The sequence below is a fragment of the Lissotriton helveticus genome, chromosome 5_1, assembly GCF_964261635.1.
Source record: "Lissotriton helveticus chromosome 5_1, aLisHel1.1, whole genome shotgun sequence".
Lineage (NCBI taxonomy): Eukaryota > Metazoa > Chordata > Amphibia > Caudata > Salamandridae > Lissotriton > Lissotriton helveticus.
The window spans coordinates 1523296497-1523316250 of NC_136065.1; the positions used below are offsets into that span (position 1 = coordinate 1523296497).

A 19754-nucleotide genomic window follows, 5' to 3' on the forward strand; every position below is an offset into this window, starting at 1 on the left:
AACCATCAATGGCTTCATATTGGTCTACTAGTCCCTTGATGGCACCAGCTATATTTCCAGCAGTCATGAGTCGTGATAGGTATTTGCTTCTGCTTCGGATGATCCATTTTATTGACAATAGTTCTGCTTTGCCACGAGATCACCCTGATTGTGACCGTCTTTTTAAGATTCGGCCTGTCATTGATCATTTTGTTGATCGATTTCCTGAGATCTTTTATCCTGGGAAAGAAATTGCAGTGGATGAGTCTTTGCTGTTGCTCAAGGGTCGCTTGGTTTTTCGGCAATACATTCCTAGTAAGAGGGCACGCTATGGAATTAAGCTTTTTATGCTGTGTGACAGTGAGACTGGATATGTCTCTAATTTCAGGGTGTACACTGGTAAGGAATCCAGGATTAACCCCCCTGGTTGTCTGCCGTCTTTTGGAGTGACTGAGAAAATTGTGTGGGAACTTGGTCGTGGATTTTTTAACAAAGGCCATCATTTGTATGTCGATAACTTCTACACTGGTGTGCGGTTGTTCAGGGAATTGGCCAAAGTGGACACTGTTGCTTGTGGCACAATCTGCTCAAACCGTAAAGGTTTCCCAAAAGAACTTGTTTGTCGAAAGCTTGCTCGGGGACAGTGCAGTGCATTGCGTTGTGAGGAGCTTCTAGCTGTGAAGTTTTCAGACAGGAGAGATGTCTACATGTTGACTACAATACATGATGAAAGCACTGAACCGGTGACTGTTTGGGGTCAGGTTGCAGAAGTGCGCAAGCCTGTGTGCATAATGCACTGCAATAAGTACATGGGTGGTGTTGACAGAGTAGATCAGAGGTTGGAACCGTATGCTGCTCTTCGTAAGGCTTACATTTGGTACAAGAAGTTGGCTATCCATCTTTCCACTTGGCAACCTTTAATGCTTTTGTTGTGTTCCAGAAATCTTGTCCCCAGTCAAAGATGGCTTTTGTAAAGTTTCAGGAGTCTGTAATAGGCAGCCTTGTTTTAGTGGAACAGGCAAGTGTTCCTAGAGTTGGAGTGGTGGAGGATGTTGCCAGATTGAAAGATCGCCACTTTCCTGATACAATTCCTCCTACAACCTCAAAAGACTTGCCCAGTCGGAGATGTAGAGTCTGTTGGCGAAGAGGTTTGCAGAAGGAGGTTCCTATGTACTGCCCCGACTGCCCTTCAAACACCGGGCTGTGTGTACCTGCTTGTTTAAGATTGTACCACACGCAAAAGAATTTTTGGGAGTATCAATTAGTGGTAAAGTGAACTGGTTGGTCTTATTGTTCAGTTTCAAAGCTTGCATTTGTGTAGTCTTTTTAGTTTTAGTTGTTGAGTTAGTAGATTTGTATCAATTTGCAATTTGTTTTTGTTTTTCTTTTATTTAAAAAAAACTAAAGTATGATGTTGGTTTGCGTGTAGTGTCCATTGTCTTACGGTGTGCATGGTTTGGCGCTTGGCTGCCGGTGTCTGTGGACTGGTGCTTGTCTGGCGATGTCTGTGGACTGGTGCTTGGCTGGCGGTGTGCGTGGTCTGGTGTTTGGTTGGCGGTGTGCGTGCTCTTGCGCTTGCCTGGTGTTGTGTTTGGATTTGTCCTTGGCTGGTGGTGTGCGTGGAGTGGCGCTTGGCTGGTGGTGTGTGTGGAGTGGCGCTTGGCTGGTGGTGTGCATGGAGTGATACTTGGCTGTCTGTGCACGGAGTGGTGCATGGCTGGCGGTGTGTGTGGAGTTGCGCTTGGCTGGTGGTGTGTGTTGAGTGGCGCTTGGCTGGTGGTGTGTGTGGAGTGGCGCTTGGCTGGTGGTGTGCGTGGAGTGGTACTTGGCTGTCTGTGCACGGAGTGGTGCTTGGCTGGCGGTGTGTGTGGAGTGGCGCTTGGCTTGCGGTGTGCGTGGAGTGGTGCTTGGCTGGTGGTGTGTGTGGAGTGGTACTTGGTTGTCGGTGTGCGCTGAGTGGTGTTTGCCTGGCGGTGTGCATGGTCTGGTGCTTGGATGGTGGTGAACGTGGAGTGGCGCTTGGCTGGCGGTTAGTGTGGAGTGGTGCTTGGCTTGCGGTGTGCGTGGAGTGGTGCTTGGCTGGTGGTGTGTGTGGAGTGGTACTTGGCTGTCGGTGTGCGCTGAGTGGTGTTTGGCTGGCAGTGTGCATGGTCTGGTGCTTGGATGGTGGTGTGTTTGGAGTGGCGCTTGGCTGGAGGTGTGCGTGGAGTGATACTTGGCTGTCTGTGCATGGAGTGGTGCTTGGCTGGCGGTGTGTGTGGAGTGGCGCTTTGCTGGATGGTGTGCGTGGAGTGGTACATGGCTGTCTGTGCACAGAGTGGTGCTTGGCTAGTGTTGTGTTTGTGGAGTGGCGCTTGGCTGGTGGTGTGTGTGGAGTGGCGCTTGGCTGGTGGTGTGCGTGGAGTGGTACTTGGCTGTCTGTGCACGGAGTGGTGTTTGGCTGGCGGTGTGTGTGGAGTGGCGCTTGGCTTGCGGTGTGCGTGGAGTGATGCTTGGCTGGTGGTGTGTGTGGAGTGGTACTTGGCTGTCGGTGTGCGCTGAGTGGTGTTTGGCTGGCGGTGTGCATGGTCTGGTGCTTGGATGGTGGTGTGGGTGGACTGGCGCTCGGCTGGCGGTGTGTGAGTAGTTACTTTCTGTTGGTCACTACATACACTGCTAGTTGAGTGACCCTCCATGCAGTCCATCATTTTGTGTAGTTGAAATGTCAGAAATGTGGGCGTGTGAAAGTGATGGGCCCTTGAATGGCGCAGTCTGCTGGTGTGAGTGTTGAAATGTGATGGGTCCGCGGCTGGCGGTGTGAATGTTTTGTATGTGTCACAAAAGGTGTACGAAAGGTGTATGAATGGCCTGTAAAGAGGTTGGTGCCTTGACATGGCTTTACAGCTCACAAGCTGTGAGTCAGTGGTTCAGTTTATCATACTTTCAATTATACGCAGTGTATTTCATTTTTGTGAAATTATTTGCGAATACAATTGTATGTACTGAATCATCACTCACCCTCGTGCCAAATCCAACCAGTATGTATGTGTGCTTGCGGATTAGATGGCTGTGCAGTAATATTTGTCTTTTATCTCTTTCAGAAGTAGGGTGTACCTTGTCCCTTATTGTGATTGTTGTAATGTGTTGCTTTTCCTTCCGGATGGTGTCAATGGTCTGGTTTGTATCAGGTATGAAAGGTGCGTGAATGGCCTGTAAAATGGTTGGTGCCTTGTCATGGCTTTACAGCTCACGAGTTGCGAGTCACTGGTTCGGTTTTTATGCATTTATTTATTGACCGAGCATTTCATTTTTTTGAAATATCTTTTTAATAACATTTTATGTACTGAACCAAAACTCGCCCTCGTGCCAAATCCAACCTGTATGTGTGTGTCTTTGAGGAATAGATAGCCGTGCTTGAAAGTTTGACTTTTGAGTAACTCTGTTAAGGTGTACATTATAGCTATAATTAACTTACTAAATTTAGATATTATTGTTAAACCATGGGAGTATATGGTCATGTCTTTCTGGTGAATTCTATTGTTGTTTTCTATCCACAATCTCCTGCAAACTTGAAATTGTCTGTCACAATTTCCATGCAATATTGTCCCAAGAGTCGCACGCTCTCAAATTGAAAACTTAATTTATTCACAACAATTTGGTTTTGCAAGGGGGTTCACATGAGTTTTTGGCCCGGGGCTTGGCGGGCATCTTTGGAAACTACCAAACTCAAACAGTTCTGAAGACTAGACACCCGGGGGAGTCCAGGGAGGTATGGCATGCATGGGTCCCCCAATGTTTTCCTACCCAGAAATCCCTGCAAACCTTAAATTTAGGTTAAAAAACCCACTTTTCCATACATTTTTGGGTGGGATCTCCCTGCCGGCACAAATGTCCTACCATCCAGCTTTCCCCTTGTTCTCCAGAGTAAAATGATACCTCACTTGTTTGGGTGGGCCAAAGGCCTGTGACTAAGGTGGGGTGCTTAATTTGTCAAACTTAAATACTACATTTTTTTTAAATTCATTTTTAGCCCGTTCTGCTTAGGGGCACCCACACAAGTGAGGTATCATTTTACTCGGGAGAACAAGGGGAACGCTAGGTGGTAGGACATTTTTGCCCGCACGGAGATCCCACGCAAAAAAGTTTGGAAAAGTGATATTTTTACCTAATTTTAAGGTTTGCAAGGAATTCTGGGTAGGAAAACATTGGGGGACCCACGCATGCCATACCTCCCTAGACTCCCCCGGGTGTCTAGTTTTCAGAACTGTTTGGGTTTGGTAGTTTCCAAAGATGGCCGCCGAGCCCTGGGCAAAAAACTCAGGTGCCCCCCCCAAAAATCAAGGTAGTTTTGCTATAGGGTATTTTAAATTCACCACCGTACGATTTGGACCTTTTCCTGTTGCAGCGACTATGCCTACCCACGCAAGTGAGGTACCATTTTTATCGGGAGACCTTGGGGAACGCTGGGTAGGAGGAAATTTGTGTGAGCCCAGTAATGCCACGCTTTCCCACACAAAAATGTGTGAAAAATCTGATTTTTTTTAGCTATAATCGAGATTTGCAAGGGATTCTGGGTAAAGGAACATTAGAGGATCCATGCAAGCCATACCTCCTTGGAAGCCCCCGGGTGTTTACTTTTCAGAAATGTGCGGGTTTGGTAGGTTTCCCTAGATGGCCGACTAGCATGGGGCCAAAAACCCAGGTAACCCCTCTTGCAAAAGCTGGTGGTTTTGACAATGGTGACAATGTCAAAACCACCAGCTTTTGCAAGAGGGGTTACCTGGGTTTTTGGCCCCGTGCTAGACGGCCATCTAGGGAAACCTACCAAACCCATACAATTATGAAAAGTAGACACCCGAGGGCTTCCAAGGAGGTGTGGCTTGCGTGGATCCTCCAACGTTCCTTTACCCAGAATCCCTTGCAAACCTCAATTTTAGCTGACAAAAATCAGTTTTTTCACACTTTTTTGTGTGGGAAAGCGTCGCATCACTGGGCTCACACAAATTACCTCCCACCCAGCGTTCCCCCAGGTCTCCCGATAAAAATGGTACCTCACTTGCGTGGGTAGGCATAGTGGCTGCAACAGGAAAATGTCAAAATCGTATGGTGGAGAATTTAAAATTACCTTTAGCAAAACTATCTTATTTTTTGAGGGGGTCACTGAGCTTTTGGCCCGGGGCTTGGAGGCATCTTTGGAAACTACCAAACCCAAACAGTTCTGAAAACTAGACACCACGGTGAGTCCAGGGAGGTATGGCATGCGTGGGTCCCCCAATGTTTTCCTACCCAGAAATCCCTGCAAACCTTAAATTTAGGTTAAAAAAACACTTTTCCATACATTTTTGGGTGGGATCTCCCTGCCGGCACAAATGTCCTACCACCCAGCGTTCCCCTTGATCTCCTGAGTAAAATGATACCTCACTTGTGTGGGTGGGCCAAAGGCCTGTGACTAAGGTGGGGTGCTTAATTTGTCAAACTTAAATACTACATTTTTAAAAAATTCATTTTTAGCCTGTTCTGCTTTGGGGCACCCACACAAGTGAGGTATCATTTTACTCGGGAGAACAAGGGGAACGCTGGGTGGTAGGACATTTTTTCCGGCACAGAGATCCCACGCAAAAAAGTTTGGAAAAGTGATTTTTTTACCTAATTTTAAGGTTTGCAAGGAATTCTGGGTAGGAAAACATTGGGGGACCCACGCATGCCATACCTCCCTGTACTCCCCCTGGTGTCTAGTTTTCAGAACTGTTTGGTTTTAATAGTTTCCAAAGATGGCCGCCGAGCACCGGGCCAAAAACTCAGGTCCCCCCCAAAAAATCAAGGTAGTTTTGCTATAGGTTATTTTAAATTCTCCAGCGTACAATTTGGACCTTTTCCTGTTGCAGCCACTATGCCTACCCACGCAAGTGAGGTACCATTTTTTTCGGGAGACCTGGGGGAACGCTGGGTGGGTGGAAATTTGTTGATCCACGCAGATTCCGGAACTTTCCACCACAGAAAGGTGAGGAAAATGCATTTTTTCACAATTTTTTTAGGGATTCTGGGTAACAGAACCTGGTGGTAGGCAGTCGAGTCACCCCATCCTGAATTCCCCTGGGTGTCTACTTTTCAAAAATGTATAGGTTTGCTAGGTTTCCCTAGGTGCCGGCAGAGCTAGGGTGCAAAAACTACAGCTAGGCACTTTGCCATAAACGGGTCAATTTGTAATTGCAAAATTGAGGTGTGACCACGTTGCATTTTGCGCCGTTTCCTGTCGCAGGCACAAGGCCGACCCACACAAGTGAGGTACCGTTTTTATCGGGAGACTTAGGGTAATTCAAATTTGTAAATGAACTGTTATTACCAATTGATTTTTCATGCATTTCTCCCTTCCCAATGAAAGACATTGTGTAAAAAAAAAATCTTTTTAAAAAATGACCAATAATTCTCATGCTAGTATGAGTATTCCCAATTTTGAAAATGTGCAATTATTTCTAAACTCTATATTTGTACCCAATTCAGAAACACATAGGTGTCTTTCATACAGATTTTTCCATGTATACATTTTCTAAGACAAAGTGCTCTATACCCAGTAAATAAAAAAATACCATTGCAAGTTGCTGCTCAGTTTTTGGATCTGGGTTCGTCGGGTTCTTGGTGAAACTACAAGTCCTATATATCCCCACAACCAAGAAGGTCTAACGGATGTAACGGTATATTGCTTTCCAAGAGCTATCAAAATTACAAAAAGTTATAGGTGAAAACGTTGAGACAAAAGGCTGTTTTTTTAAACAAATGTTCAATTATTCCAATATTTAACTGTTAGTTTCTATAAAGAAACCTTCATGGATTTAGACAAATGACCCCTTTCTCAATTCAGAATTTTGTCTACTTTTCGAAAATGTATAGCTTTCCAGGATCCATTATTGCTTTCAAACTCATTTCTACCATTAACTGGAAGGAGGTGGAAAGCTCTAAAAATAGCAAAAATAGGCTATGTCCCAGAAAAATGCCAAAACTGTGTGAAAAATGTTGTTTCTCTGACAAAACACTGTCATTCCCTAAAAGCTGAGAAAATGGAGATTTCATCCCCACAAACCCTTTTCTGATAACATTTTCAGGGAAAACCCCAGAGGCTTTCATTTGCAGCCTTTTTTTCCCATTTTTCTGAAAAAAACAAACATTTCACTATATTTTAGTTAATTTCTGGGTCCCCTCCAAGGGAATCCACAAACCCTGGGCACCTTTAGAATCCACATGATGTTGGAAGAAAAGGACGCAAATTTGGCGTGGATACCTTATGTGGTCAAAAAGTTACAGGGGCCTAAGCGCGCACTACCCCAAATCGCCAAAAAAAGGCTTAGCACAGGAGGGGAAAAGGCCTAGCAGCGAAGGGGTTAACAAGGTGAGGAGCCAACAGACGTCCTAGCTGTAGGGACTTGCCTTTACCTCGTTGAGGGGGGTAAACCCTACCCAAGCAGCAACCACAATATCTCTTAGGGTGAAACCCAAGCAAACCCTAAATTAGCCTATGCTTAACCATCTGGCAATGTGTAAAGTATTTATGCAGCACTTTAAACAGTAATAAAGGGAAAACAACATACAACACAAGAAAAAACTCACACCAACTTAGAAAAATAGAGTAAAATGCAAAAAATGTTTTGATGCCAAAACAACAACAAGGAAATTAGTAGACCCGGGATATGAATCAAGCATCACTTAAAGATCTAAGTAAAAACAGTGATTAGAGACACAAATAGCCAACTGTAGTTATCTGGTCGTGCTGCAATGGGACAAAGTCACAAGATCAGGCCCACCGCAATGGAATTCAGGCTGGGTACAAGGACCAAGTTAGGTGCACTGAAAATATTCTGGTTTGCGAAGTGTTGCGAGATCCTGCATTAAGGATGCCTCCCAGAGCGGAGGTTCTGAGCAAAGTTTCGATGCAATGATGCAGAGTTCTGCCTCATTGTCGAGGATTTCGTCGGTGAAGGACTTGAGATGCGAAAGTCTGTGGCTTGTAAGTGCTGCACAGCAGCGGTTCCGATGCAAATGTGAGCTGCGATGCAAGATCCTGCATTCAAGATGTTTCTTACCGTGTCAGTTCCAATGCCACTGTGAGATGTGTCTTGCTGCATCAGTTCTGCTCACAGGACCACAGCTTGACTGTAAGAGCACCTTCAGACCAACTTCTAAGGGTCCAGGACAGGGGTGGCACCACCTGGAGGGTAGGTCTCACATCAGGCAGAGTCTCGTTGCCGGGTTCAAGGTAATTGAAGCTTTTACTGTCCCTGAGGCTCTGACCAGGAGACCAGCCATCTAGCCCTTGGATACACACTGGTGGTCCCAGGTTTAACACCTCGGCTGCTAGGGAGATTTTCATGCTGTGCTGCATATCCCGGTTTTGCATTGTTCATGACAAGGTCAGCTCGTCATAAGCACACGATCAGTGTACTGCATGACGAGCTGAGCTCGTCATGAGCAGCGAAGGGGTTAAGATGCAGTTCCAGTCCTTTCTCTACGGCAGCAGGGGAGCAGGGCAACAGAGTATTAGTACTTCTTGCAGAATAGCACTGCAATCCATAGGTCCAGAGTTGTACTGAAGAGTTGGGTATGAGGGTCCAATACTCATACTAGATGCCCACTTTTAAATAGGAAAAGGTTCTGGAGGTTACCACCTCCAGAGGTGGCTGGAATTTCCTGCCTCCCTGCCATTGTCCCATTTTGTGTGGAGACACAAAAGACTAGTATCAAACCTTTTGTGAGTATGCTCAGGCTGAGCCTGTGTCATGGGTAAGTGTGGTAGGTGACCGCTCCTCCCCCTTATTAAGTCAAGGATGGCCCATCCTGTCACAACCTATTCCCCCTTTGTCTCACTGTTTAGGAGCAATACACACATACCAGCTGCCAGCTACACCTAGCCATGTAATCCAGGTTGCAGACCGCAGGCTGCAGACACCAAATGTTTAGGACAAGAAAATGGCAACTTTTTAAAAGTATGAATCACAAGGAGAGGGACTGGGGCTTGACAGGTCCAGCATATGTGCCCATATGTAGGAATGGCGAGAACAGGGATATGCAGTTCCTAGAGGAGACAAGGGATACGGAAGGGAGCAAGCAGGCAGGGGTAAGATGGGGTGATATATCAGGTGTCAGAAGGAGAAAGGATAGAGGGGGAATAGCTCCTTTTAGGAGCAAGATCCCTCACACACCCCAAGAGGTGTCATACTTCATCATCAGGCAGCTCCTACTTGGGCCGGTGCTGCAATGCCCAAAGGGCCACGTGAGGGGTCTCTTTGCGGGAGGTCTTTTCTTTTTGCCGATGTGTAGTCGGAGGGGTGGAGGGGCATATGTGTAGAGAGTAGTATGAGTAGAGGTGGGAGAGGGCAAGTGAAGGATAAAATTAGCTATAGGGATCCCACAGGCTTCCTTAATTTGCTGTGTTCCTATTTTATAGTAAAAACAAAGGACTAATATATCAAAATCCCACGCACACACAAAATATTAAACAAGTTAAACAAAGGCTGTTCAAAAACAAATTGTACAAAATTTTTCGGTGATGTCTTAGTTTCTTTATTCCGTTTGGACAAAGCAGCCAGCCAACACGTGTTTCGTCAGTGTAAAGTAGTCCCCCAACTCTTCAGGGCTGGGAATGCTACAAATTATAGTCTGTAAACAAGGCATGGAGTGACAGTAACTGGAGAGTACATGTACTCCACCAGGCTTATGTGTACGTCACCAAAACAACTGTGGAAAACAAAATACAGAACAAAACCCAAACAGTAGTGTATGGGGAGAACCCCGTGAGTATGACATGTCTATCATCAATATTATGCAATTACCTTTAAGTTGCCAATGGCTCAAGGAGAACAAAAGAAAACTGTTGTAGCTCATTGTAATGTGCAGCTGTTACAGAGAGATTAGGCTTGAGTCAGACCAGATGTTTAAAGCGGAAAAAAGGGGGTGTGGGAACTGGGATTCTGAAGGAAACATTAAGCGAAAAGAATATTTTCAAAACATGTATCTAAATGAATTTACCAGAACACTGTGAAGTCTGAAAAAGTAAAAGAGAGGGGAAAAATAGACTCGGTGTGAGAAATGTAATATACAACGGATGCAGGCATGGGGTCATAAACGGTGAAAGTATTAGGCTAGTGCAAGTTCTTACCCCTTGGCCGGTGATAATTCCAACCCGGTAGGGCACGAGTACAAGACCTATTCCGGTTCCTGGGATGATAGGAAGTCAACTGTCTGTTGGGGTGTGTAAAAAGAACCAGTGAGGGCATGAAAAATAACATGAAATGAAGTAGGTTGTCAGAACACCAAAGAAGAGGCACTACCTGTAAGGTGGATCAACAATGTGGGGTAATCTGTGGACCAATGAACAGGAATCAATATTAGGCTGAAGCTAAAGAAATTATTTGTCTGAGTATAAGCGGAAATTAGAAAGTGATATAAGGAAAAATATTAAAATTTCCTCACCGCAGTGCCGGTGATACTTCCAACCCGGCAAAGCTCAATCAGTGTCAATATGCATCGTAAGAGTCTTCAAACAATCTATAGGGAAATGAAAAAAAAAGCTGTGTAAAGCTCGTAATACTTTGAACCATACCTGGGTTAGAGCAAAAGGTCTAGTGACAAAGGATGGCTATGGGCAGGTACGACTCTCACCTAAATGAGTATGTAGAGCGGCCAGCAACTCAGTTTTGAATGCAGATAACCACCATCCCACACACCAAATTAATTCCTTTCCTTATGGAGAATTCACCAGGGCCAGAAGAAACTGAAGTGAAGAATCTGAGTTCAAAAGCTGCATCAAAAGACATGAAACTTCGATTTCAGAAAAGAGGTTACACCTCAAACAATTTGAAACTTGCTGTAAACAGAATCGCTTACCGTAAACGAGAGGACACTTTGCAAAAGAGGCAAAAGTCTCAGACAGGGGATCAAAGGGTTTGCATGATCACGAACTTCAATTATCTCAGCCATACCCTCAGAAAGAGTCTAACAAAACATTGGGGCATTCTACAAGCAGGCAGTACCTAAGCCAGTTTCATAACCAATCGCCCACCGAACACCTTCTGACGTGGCAGGACGCTACACACCAGATTGAGCCCTACAGTACCTAAATCACACAGGGCTCAGTCATGGTTCACCCCACACACAGTTGGTTTCCACAAATGTGGTTCCTGTGGAGTGTGTAAATGGACCAAACACAAGACCAAAATGTTCTACAGCTACAACAACAAACCCTATGACATACGATCCAACATCAACTGCACCACCAGATTTGTTGTTTACATAATTGAATGTACATGTGGTAGAAAATATGTGGGCAGCACAATAAGGCCACTGAAAGACCGAATTGGGGAACATGTGAGGGCCCTACATCAACAGGATGAGAGCTATCCTGTAGTGACACATGCAGCGTTATGTCCCACACAAGGTCTACATAAGGGATTCTCCTTTTTTGGAATTGAAACCATAGACCCCAGTCCACGTGGGGGCAATAGGGAATTACATCTTAGGCACACAGAAGCGACATTGATCATGCATTTGCATACTGTAGAACAGGGCATTAACTGTGATTCAGAAGTGCAATATTTCTAGGGGATTAACTCGTCTGTGCCACTCACATGACGTATTTGCAATCCAGTGTTAATATTAAACGTTCTATTGCTTGTATGGTCTCTTTGATTGTCTAGGATGTGCCCTGCAATTTTCTATTTTTCTCTCTGAAACACTGATTACTGTGAGAATTACACAACAAATAATGTGATTAGTAATTAGTGTATATACGGGCCCTACAGATGTACCATGGTCATAGATTCAGCCTGTTTGTACGACGCATACGTGTATACTCCTGAACAATTGACATAGAATGATATGCACATGACAGTGATTTGTTTTGAAATGTTACTAATGTACCAATGTTAATAGTGGAGAAGTTTCTTTGATGGGACCTCCTAGATGCATGTACATTATGAATGATTGACTTACAGTCTCGACCTTTTGTCTCTAAGTCGTGCATAGCATTTGAACCTCCGTAGGTTTTTCTGGGCAGTACACATTACGTGGATTGAGTCTTAATAGCTCTTAGAATCTGCTTACTCTCTCATCCCACTCATGTAATGTATCTCTCTTGCCTTCACTCTCCACATGACAATACCCTCTTTCTATACAGATTTTGCTATTGTTGTGACTCTACTTTCGAGCTGAATACTCTTCGTTCTTACTTTGGGCATACTAATACGCCATCTTAGAGTCCTGTACACCGTTCGGATTATCCTAAGAAATCTCTTGCAAGCGCAAATATGTTGATAAAACAGATCATCTAGCCTTGTAGATTCTCGGTGCCTTGCTTCCCTTTAACTTAATACAATGACGCCCTCTCTCACACTAATCCAAATTTGCCTATACTCTTCCAATAGTTTAAATACTCTGGAGTTAAAATTTAGCAGTTTAACCGTTTGTGTGTATTGCACTCGGTGTGAGCACGGTCGAATTTGTACTCAACATATCACAGAGCATTCTCCTTGCTTCCTTTTAATGTCACACGCATTGGTTTTAGTACTCTTCCGGGTAGTCATACATGAATGTACACCCACATTAGTATGGTCTTTCAATAACACGGTCTAGTCGTTCACAGCATACTGACTACTTATTCACTTCCGTGTGTTCCCGTCCTGACTCATACGAAAGAACCGGTGCCGCCAGGACGTACTATTCTCTCTCTTACGCAGTAAGTTCAGTTATGAAATTGAAACAGAGGGTACTCTACCCTTGAAATAATGATTTGTTGCATGATTAACCTACATGCCAGTTATAACTCTGGTTATTCTACTCTTAGGTTGGTTCTTTTATTGTTACTTTTCAGACAGATATGGTGAACCTATACTCGTGTTTGGCATGTATTTTTCCGAAGTTCATCTAATAGGGGAAACAATTGTGCACTTAGACTCTGTAAGTCACTTCTCATCTACTGTATCCTTTGGTAAGAACCACTTATACTTATTCACGGTATCTCTTTTTACTGACGCCTTTGATTATCTTTTAATCCCGGAAGTATTGTATACTGGTCTTCTTTTACTACTTACTGGAGTGCCTCGCTGCTCTACATACTTATATAGGTGAGAGTCGGAACTGCCCATAGCGATACTTTATCACTGGACCGTTTGCTCTAACCCGGGTATGGTTCTAAGTATTATGAGCTTTACACAGCTTTCCCTTAATTTCCCTATAGATTGTTTTAAGACTCTTACGATGCATATTGACCCTGATTGAGCTTTGCCGGGTTAGAAGTATCACTGGGGTGAGGATATTTTAATGGTTTTCCTTATATCACTTTCTAATTTCCGCTTATACTCAGACAAATAACTTCTTTAGCTCCATCCTAATATTGACTCCTGTTTATTGGTCCACAGATTACTCCACATTGTTGATCCACCTTACAGGTAGTGTCTCTTTTTTTTGGTGTTCTAATCACCTACTTCATTTCATGTTATTTTTCGTGCCCTCACTGGTTCTTTTTACACACCCCAACAGACAGTTGACTTCCTATCATCCTGGGAACTAAAATAGGTCTTGTACTTGTGCCCTGCCGGGTTGGAATTATCACCGGCCAAGGGGTAAGAACTTGCACTAGCCTAATACTTTCACCGTTTATGACCCCATGCCCAGCATCAGTCGTATATTAAATTTCTCACACCGAGTCAATTTTTCCCCTCTCTTTTACTTTTTCAGACTTCACAGTGTTCTGGTAAATCCATTCAGGTACATGTTTTGAGAAGATTTTTTTCGCTTAATGTATCCTCCAGAATCCCAGTTCCCACACCCCTTTTTTCCGCTTTAAACATCTGGTCTGACTCAAGCCTAATCTCTCTGGAACAGCTGCACATTACAATGAGCTACAACAGTTTTCTTTTGTTCTCCTTGAGCCATTGGCAACTTAGAGGTACTTGCCTAATATTGATGATAGACATGTCATACTCACTGGGTTCTACCCATACACTACTGTTTGGGTTTTGTTCTGCATCTTGGTTTCCACGCGTGTTTGGGTGATGTACAAATAAGCCTGGTGGAGTACATGTGCTCTCCAGTTACTGTCACTGCATGCCTTGTTGATAGGCTATTTGTTGAATCATTCCCAGCCCTGAAGAGTCGGGGGACTACTTTCCCTGACAAAACACTTGTCGGCTGGCTGCTTTGTCCAAACAGAATAAAGAAACTAAGACATCACCGAAGAATTTTGTACAATTTGTTTTTGAACAACACTTGTTTAATATTTTGTGTGTGTGCAGGATTTTGATATACTTGTGTGCTGTAGGGTTCCCCTACAGAGATTAAGGGATTACAAGGGTTTCCCCTTCCCAGTTAGCAACACACTTATTACTGTGAGCCATATACACTGATGTGAACCTGCTGAGTGCCATTACTTCCTAAACACTAGAACCCTGAACCTATAGTACTAAAAACAAAGGATTGTAGAGTCATGGCTAGGGACGGGGAATTTCCGCCTCTCAAGCTCAAATTAGTGTTATCAATCAATCAATCAATCATTGCATTTGTAAAGCGTGCTACATACCCGTGAGCGTCTCAAGGCGCAGGGGGAGGGGAATGCTGCTACTGCTCGAATAGCCAGGTCTTGAGAAGTCTTCTGAAGGTCAGCAGTTCTTGGGTCTGCCGTAGGTGGATGGGGAGGGTGTTCCAGGTCTTTGCGGCGAGGTGGGAGAACGACCTGCCACCGGAGGTTGCTCTTTGGATGCGGGGGGATTGTGGCGAGTGGAAGGTCAGTGGAGCGTAGCTGGCAGGTTGGGGTGTAGAAGCTGAGTCGTCCGTTGAGGTGCGCTGGTCTGGTGTTGTGGAGTGCCTTGTGTGCATGGGTGAGGAGCTTCTAGGTTATCCTCTTGCTAACGGGGAGCCAGTGCAGGTCTCTCAGGTGGGGTGTGATGTGGCTGAGGCGAGGGATGTCGAGGATCAGGCATGCAGAGGCATTCTGGATGCGTTGAAATCTTTTCAGGAGTTTTCCCGAGGCTCCTGCGTAGAGTGCATTTTCATAGTCCAACCTGCTGCTGACAAGGGCCTGGGTGACTGTTCTTCTTGTTTAGTTGGAGATGCACTTGTAGATTTTGTGAAGCATGCGGAGGGTGTTGAAGCAGGAGGAAGAGACGGTGTTGACCTGCTTAGTCATGGAGAGGGTGGAGTCGAGGATGATCCCTAGGTGCGTGCCTGGAAGGTGGGCGTTGGGGCTGTTCCCAGTGCGGTCGGCCACCAGGAATCGTCCCATGCCAAAGGGGTGGATCCGAGGATGAGGACCTCCGTCTTGTCCGAGTTTAGCTTCTGTCGGCTGTTCCTCATCCATTCGGCGACGGCCTTCATTCCTTCATGGAGGTTGGTTTTGTCGGTGTGGGGGTCCTTGGTGAGGGAGAGGAGCAGTTGGGTGTCATTGGCGTAGTAGATGATGTTGAGGTTGTGAAGTCGGGCGATGTGGGCGAGTGGTGCCATGTAGATGTTGAACAGCGTTGGGCTGAGCCCTGGGGGATGCCACAGATGATCTCGGTTGCTTCAGAGTAGAAAGGGGGAGGCGAATGCTCTGTGTTCTGCCAGAGAGGAAGGAGGTGGTCTAGTCCATGGCCTTCTCTTGGATCCCGGCGTCATGGAGGCGTGTTCGTAGTGTGCAGTGGTCGAAGGCGGCTGACAGGTCCAGGAGGATGTGGGCCGCGGTTCTGATGTCATCAGTGGCGGCGATGAGGGCAGTTTCGGTGCTGTAGTTGCTGCGGAACCTGGACTGGGTCAGGTCCAGGATGTTGTTCTCCTTGAGGTAGCTGATCAGTTGTTTGTTTACGGTCTTCTCGATGACATGGGCCAGAAGTTCTTGAGGTCCTTGGGGTCCGCCTTGGGTTTCTTGAGTAAGGCGTTGATCTTGGCGTGTTTCCAGCTCTCCGGGAAGGTCGCTGTCTCGAAGGAGATGTTGATGGCTTTCCGGATTTGGGGTGCGATGGCGGTGCTGGCTTTGTTGAAGATGTGGTGTGGGCAAGGGTCTGACAGGGATCCGGAGTGGATGGTGTTCATGATCTTGATGGTGTCGTCATCGTTGATGTTGGTCCAGGAGAGCAGGCGGTTGGTGCGGGTAGTGGTCATGGGGCGGGTATCTCTGTGGTGGTTGAGGGTGTTGTGGCATTGAAGCTGTCATGGATGTCTGCGATCTTGCGATGGAAGAAGGTGGCAAGTGAGTCGCACAGGTCTTGCGAGGGTGGGATGTCGATGTTGGAGCTGGGGTTGGAGAGTTCCTTCACAATGTTGAAGAGCTCTTTGCTGTTTTGTGCGCTGTTATCTAGGCGGTCTTTGAAGGAGGCCCTTTTGGCCGATCTGATGAGGTGCTGATGTCTGCGGGTGGCGTTTTTGTGGGCTTGCTGGCTGGCCGGTGTTTGTTCACGGAGCCAGTTGGGGGGTTTCTTGAGCGAGGCGAGGGTGTTGGTGCAGTCGTGGATCGGGTGGCCGTGTCGGTGGGGTTGGCTGGTGGGCTCTGGGCGAGGGTGGTGGTTAGCTGGTCTTTGTTGACTTTGCTCCAGCAGTGGTGGGGCATCTGTTGGGTGCGGTGGTGCGTGGTGGGTTTCCGGCAAGTGAAGTGGATGCAGCGATGGTCGGTCCAGTAGAGTTCAGTGGTGTGGCTGAAGGTGACATGGGGACTTGCGGAGAAGCTGGGGTCAAGCGTGCGGCCGGCGGAGTAGGTGGGTGTGGTGACGAGTTGTCTGAGTACGAGGTTGTCAAGGTTGTCAATCAGGGTGGTGGAGTCGGCGTTGTTGATGTTCTCAAGGTGGAAGTTCAGGTCCCCGAAGAGGATTTAGTCCGTGGAGGCGAGGGCGTTTGAGCTGACGCAGTCGGCGATGGAGTTGCTGAACTGTGGTCGGAGTCAGGGGGGTCTGTAGACAAGGGTTCCTCAGAGGGTGGTGTTGGGGTCGGTGTGGATCTGGAAGTGGAGGTGTTCGGCGGTGCTGAGGGTGTCGTCGGTGTTGGTCGAGACTCTGAGATTGTTCCTGTGGACGATGGCGATTCCTCCTCCTACTCCGTTGGTGCGGTCCCTGCGGGTGATTTTGTAGCCTTCCGGGATGGCTATGGCGATATTGGGTGCCGAGGAGGGTTACTTCAGGTCTCTGCAGGAAGGCGACATCTGGGGAGGTTGAGTCAAGCAGGTCCCAGAGTTCAACAGCATGTTTTCGAGCGGATCGGGTGTTGAGAAGAATGCATCTGAGGTAGTTGAGTTCTTTCCTGTTTGTTGGGTTGGCGGGTCGGATGCTGGTGAAGCTGCAGTTTCGGCAAGAGAAGGGCCCTTGGGTGCGCTTCGGGGCGGCCAGGTAGCAGGTTCGTGCTCGTCCTGCGATGAGTCCGTGGAGGGTGCTGGATTCGTAGCAGAGATGGGTGCTGTGGTGTTCGTGGGGGCCAGGGGTTCTGGTGCTGGGCACGGTCCAGGCACGGACGGGCGCAGACGCGCTTGCCTTAGGCGCGCCTTTGGCGCGTCTGCTGCGTGACCATGCAGCGGTCACCATTTGAAGGGGAGGGATGATCAGCTGTGAGGCGGGAGTAGGGCGGGAGGAGAGGGGTCAGGGATAGGGGTTCAGACGGCGGGAAGAAGGGGGAGAGGAGAATGTGAGCAAAGGAGACAAAACAGTGGCAGGAAAACGAGTAAACCAGAGATAAGAGTGGCAATCAGGAAAAGAAATTAAATGAAGTGAAAGCAGGAATTACCGTGGCAGTCAGGGGGGTGTGAGCTTGGAATGAAAGAGTGCAGAATTGGCGCCGAAGCAAAAGCGAGAGCAGAAGGGAGGCAGGCTCGAACCCTTCACAGGAGGGCTGCCCCGCTGAGCTGCTGGGGAGCTGGGGGGAAGAGTGAGATCCTTGGACCAAGGTCTGGGGACTCAAGCGCGCTCCCCGGCAGCGGTCGCCATTTGAAGGGAAGGGGGAAGGATGATCAGCTGTGAGGCAGGAGGGGGAGGGGTCAGGGATAGGGGTGCAGACAGCGGGAAGAAGGGGGAGAGCAGAATTTGAGCAAAAAGGAGAAAAAACAGTGGCAGTCAAAACGGGTAAACCAGAGATAAGAGTGGCAATCAGGAAAAGAAATAAAATGAAGTGAAAGCAGGAATTACCATGGCAGTCAGGGGGTATGAGCTTGGAATGAAAGAGAGCAGAATTGGCGCAGAAGAAAAAGCGAGAGCAGATGGCAGGCAGGCTCGAACCCTGCACCGGAGGGCTGGCTGGGCAGTGCCCCACTGAGCTGCTGGGGAGCTGGTGAGTAGAGTGAGATCCTTGGACCAAGTGTATGTGCAGTGAAGGGGGTCAACATGTTTCAAGCCTATTATAGTCCATGGGATCTTGGCATTTCATCAGGTCCAAGGAATCCTCGTCTAATCAAGTAGCGACGGTATAGGTGTGTACCTTACCCTATAATTTGGACTCGTGATGTAGTCTAACATTAACAGATATACAATATACCTTCTGGAATCACCTAAAACGGGGGGCCACTTGCCCCAGTAGTGACATCCGAGATGAGGCCGAACCTAGGAGAAACTTCTTGGTTTAGGCCTGACAAAAGCTTTATTTTTATACGATCAGAAAAGATGGAATGCACACCATTTTTTAAATTCTTTCTTAAACTTAACGTATGTCCACTTTTATCGATGTATGCGTGCAACAAGGTATGATGGCTTGCCCTAATGCCACCGAATTCAACAAGACTTGAGAAGGGGACATATATATGTACCTCCCTTGTGCACAGCTCAGTTAAGAAATTGTGTGAATAACTAAGGGGAATGATGGATTAACCGGTCAATTGAGTTTAATGAAAATGTTGTTTATTTAAATATGTTGTTTATTTAAATATGTGATTTATTTAAATACGGGTCATATTGCACATAAGGAATCTTGACGGAACGTTATAAAACATGTACGATGCCTGTTGCTTTTTTCATGAAATGTTTTTCTATGAAATGCTTTTCATAATAAATGTTGTCAGTTGAGACCACATAAGTAATTGGAAAATGTTTTATCATTTCTAGTGACCCTCGAAGAAGGGCTCTGAGTAGCCCGAAATGCATTGGGTTTTTAAATGAATAAATGCTGCCTGTGACGAGCCTTGCATCATTCGTATTTATTCAAGAGGTCCGGATGGACACAGTTTAAATATAAGAAATTTGAAAATAGGCGACAAATTCCACAAGTGGATGTTAATTACAGAAAAAGAAAAAGGAGAAAATGTTGAATTAAGTGGATTGAGTAAGAATGAAGAATTGGACCAAATCTAAATGCATAGGATGACGCTAAAAAGCTTTATTTTGTCAGGCCAAAACAGCAGTTTAAATTGCATACACAGGCTGCAATGGTACACCTGAGACATGTTAGATAGGCTACTTAAGTAGGTGGCACAATCAGTGCTACATACCCACAAATAGCAAAAGGAACAAATGATGGATGGATTGCTGAACAATGCAAGCATTTACCCCAGTCACAAAGATCTGGGTTTAATCCATCGTTGTTTTCCCTGGACCAGAAACAAGCATGCTGGGGCCGGTTTCAGGGCATCACCCCACATCAGCCATGCTAGCTTGAATTCATTGGCACAGTGAGCACGGGACCCACGTCTGGGCATACCCTTCGCACTTAGAATGACAAAAGTAAAAGGAACAAATGATGGACAGAATACTGAACAATGCAAACATTCACCCCCAGTCACAAAGATCTGGGTTTAATCCATCGTTGTTTTGCTCACCACGCTACCACAGTTTGGACCCAGCCATATGCAGATCAGTCTTGACCCTGTTCCT

General features: G+C 46.4%; 1 long non-coding RNA gene across 1 annotated transcript in view; it reads left to right on the top strand.

Annotated features, from left to right (window-relative positions):
• The window catches only part of LOC144753683 (uncharacterized), a 72177-nt gene extending 53116 nt beyond the window's left edge, over positions 1–19061 (top strand). Inside the window, exon 3 of the long non-coding RNA XR_013594479.1 lies at positions 18990–19061. This is a non-coding gene — a long non-coding RNA (uncharacterized LOC144753683). The remainder of the gene's footprint in view (positions 1–18989) is intronic.
• The last annotated feature ends 693 nt before the right edge of the window (positions 19062–19754 follow it).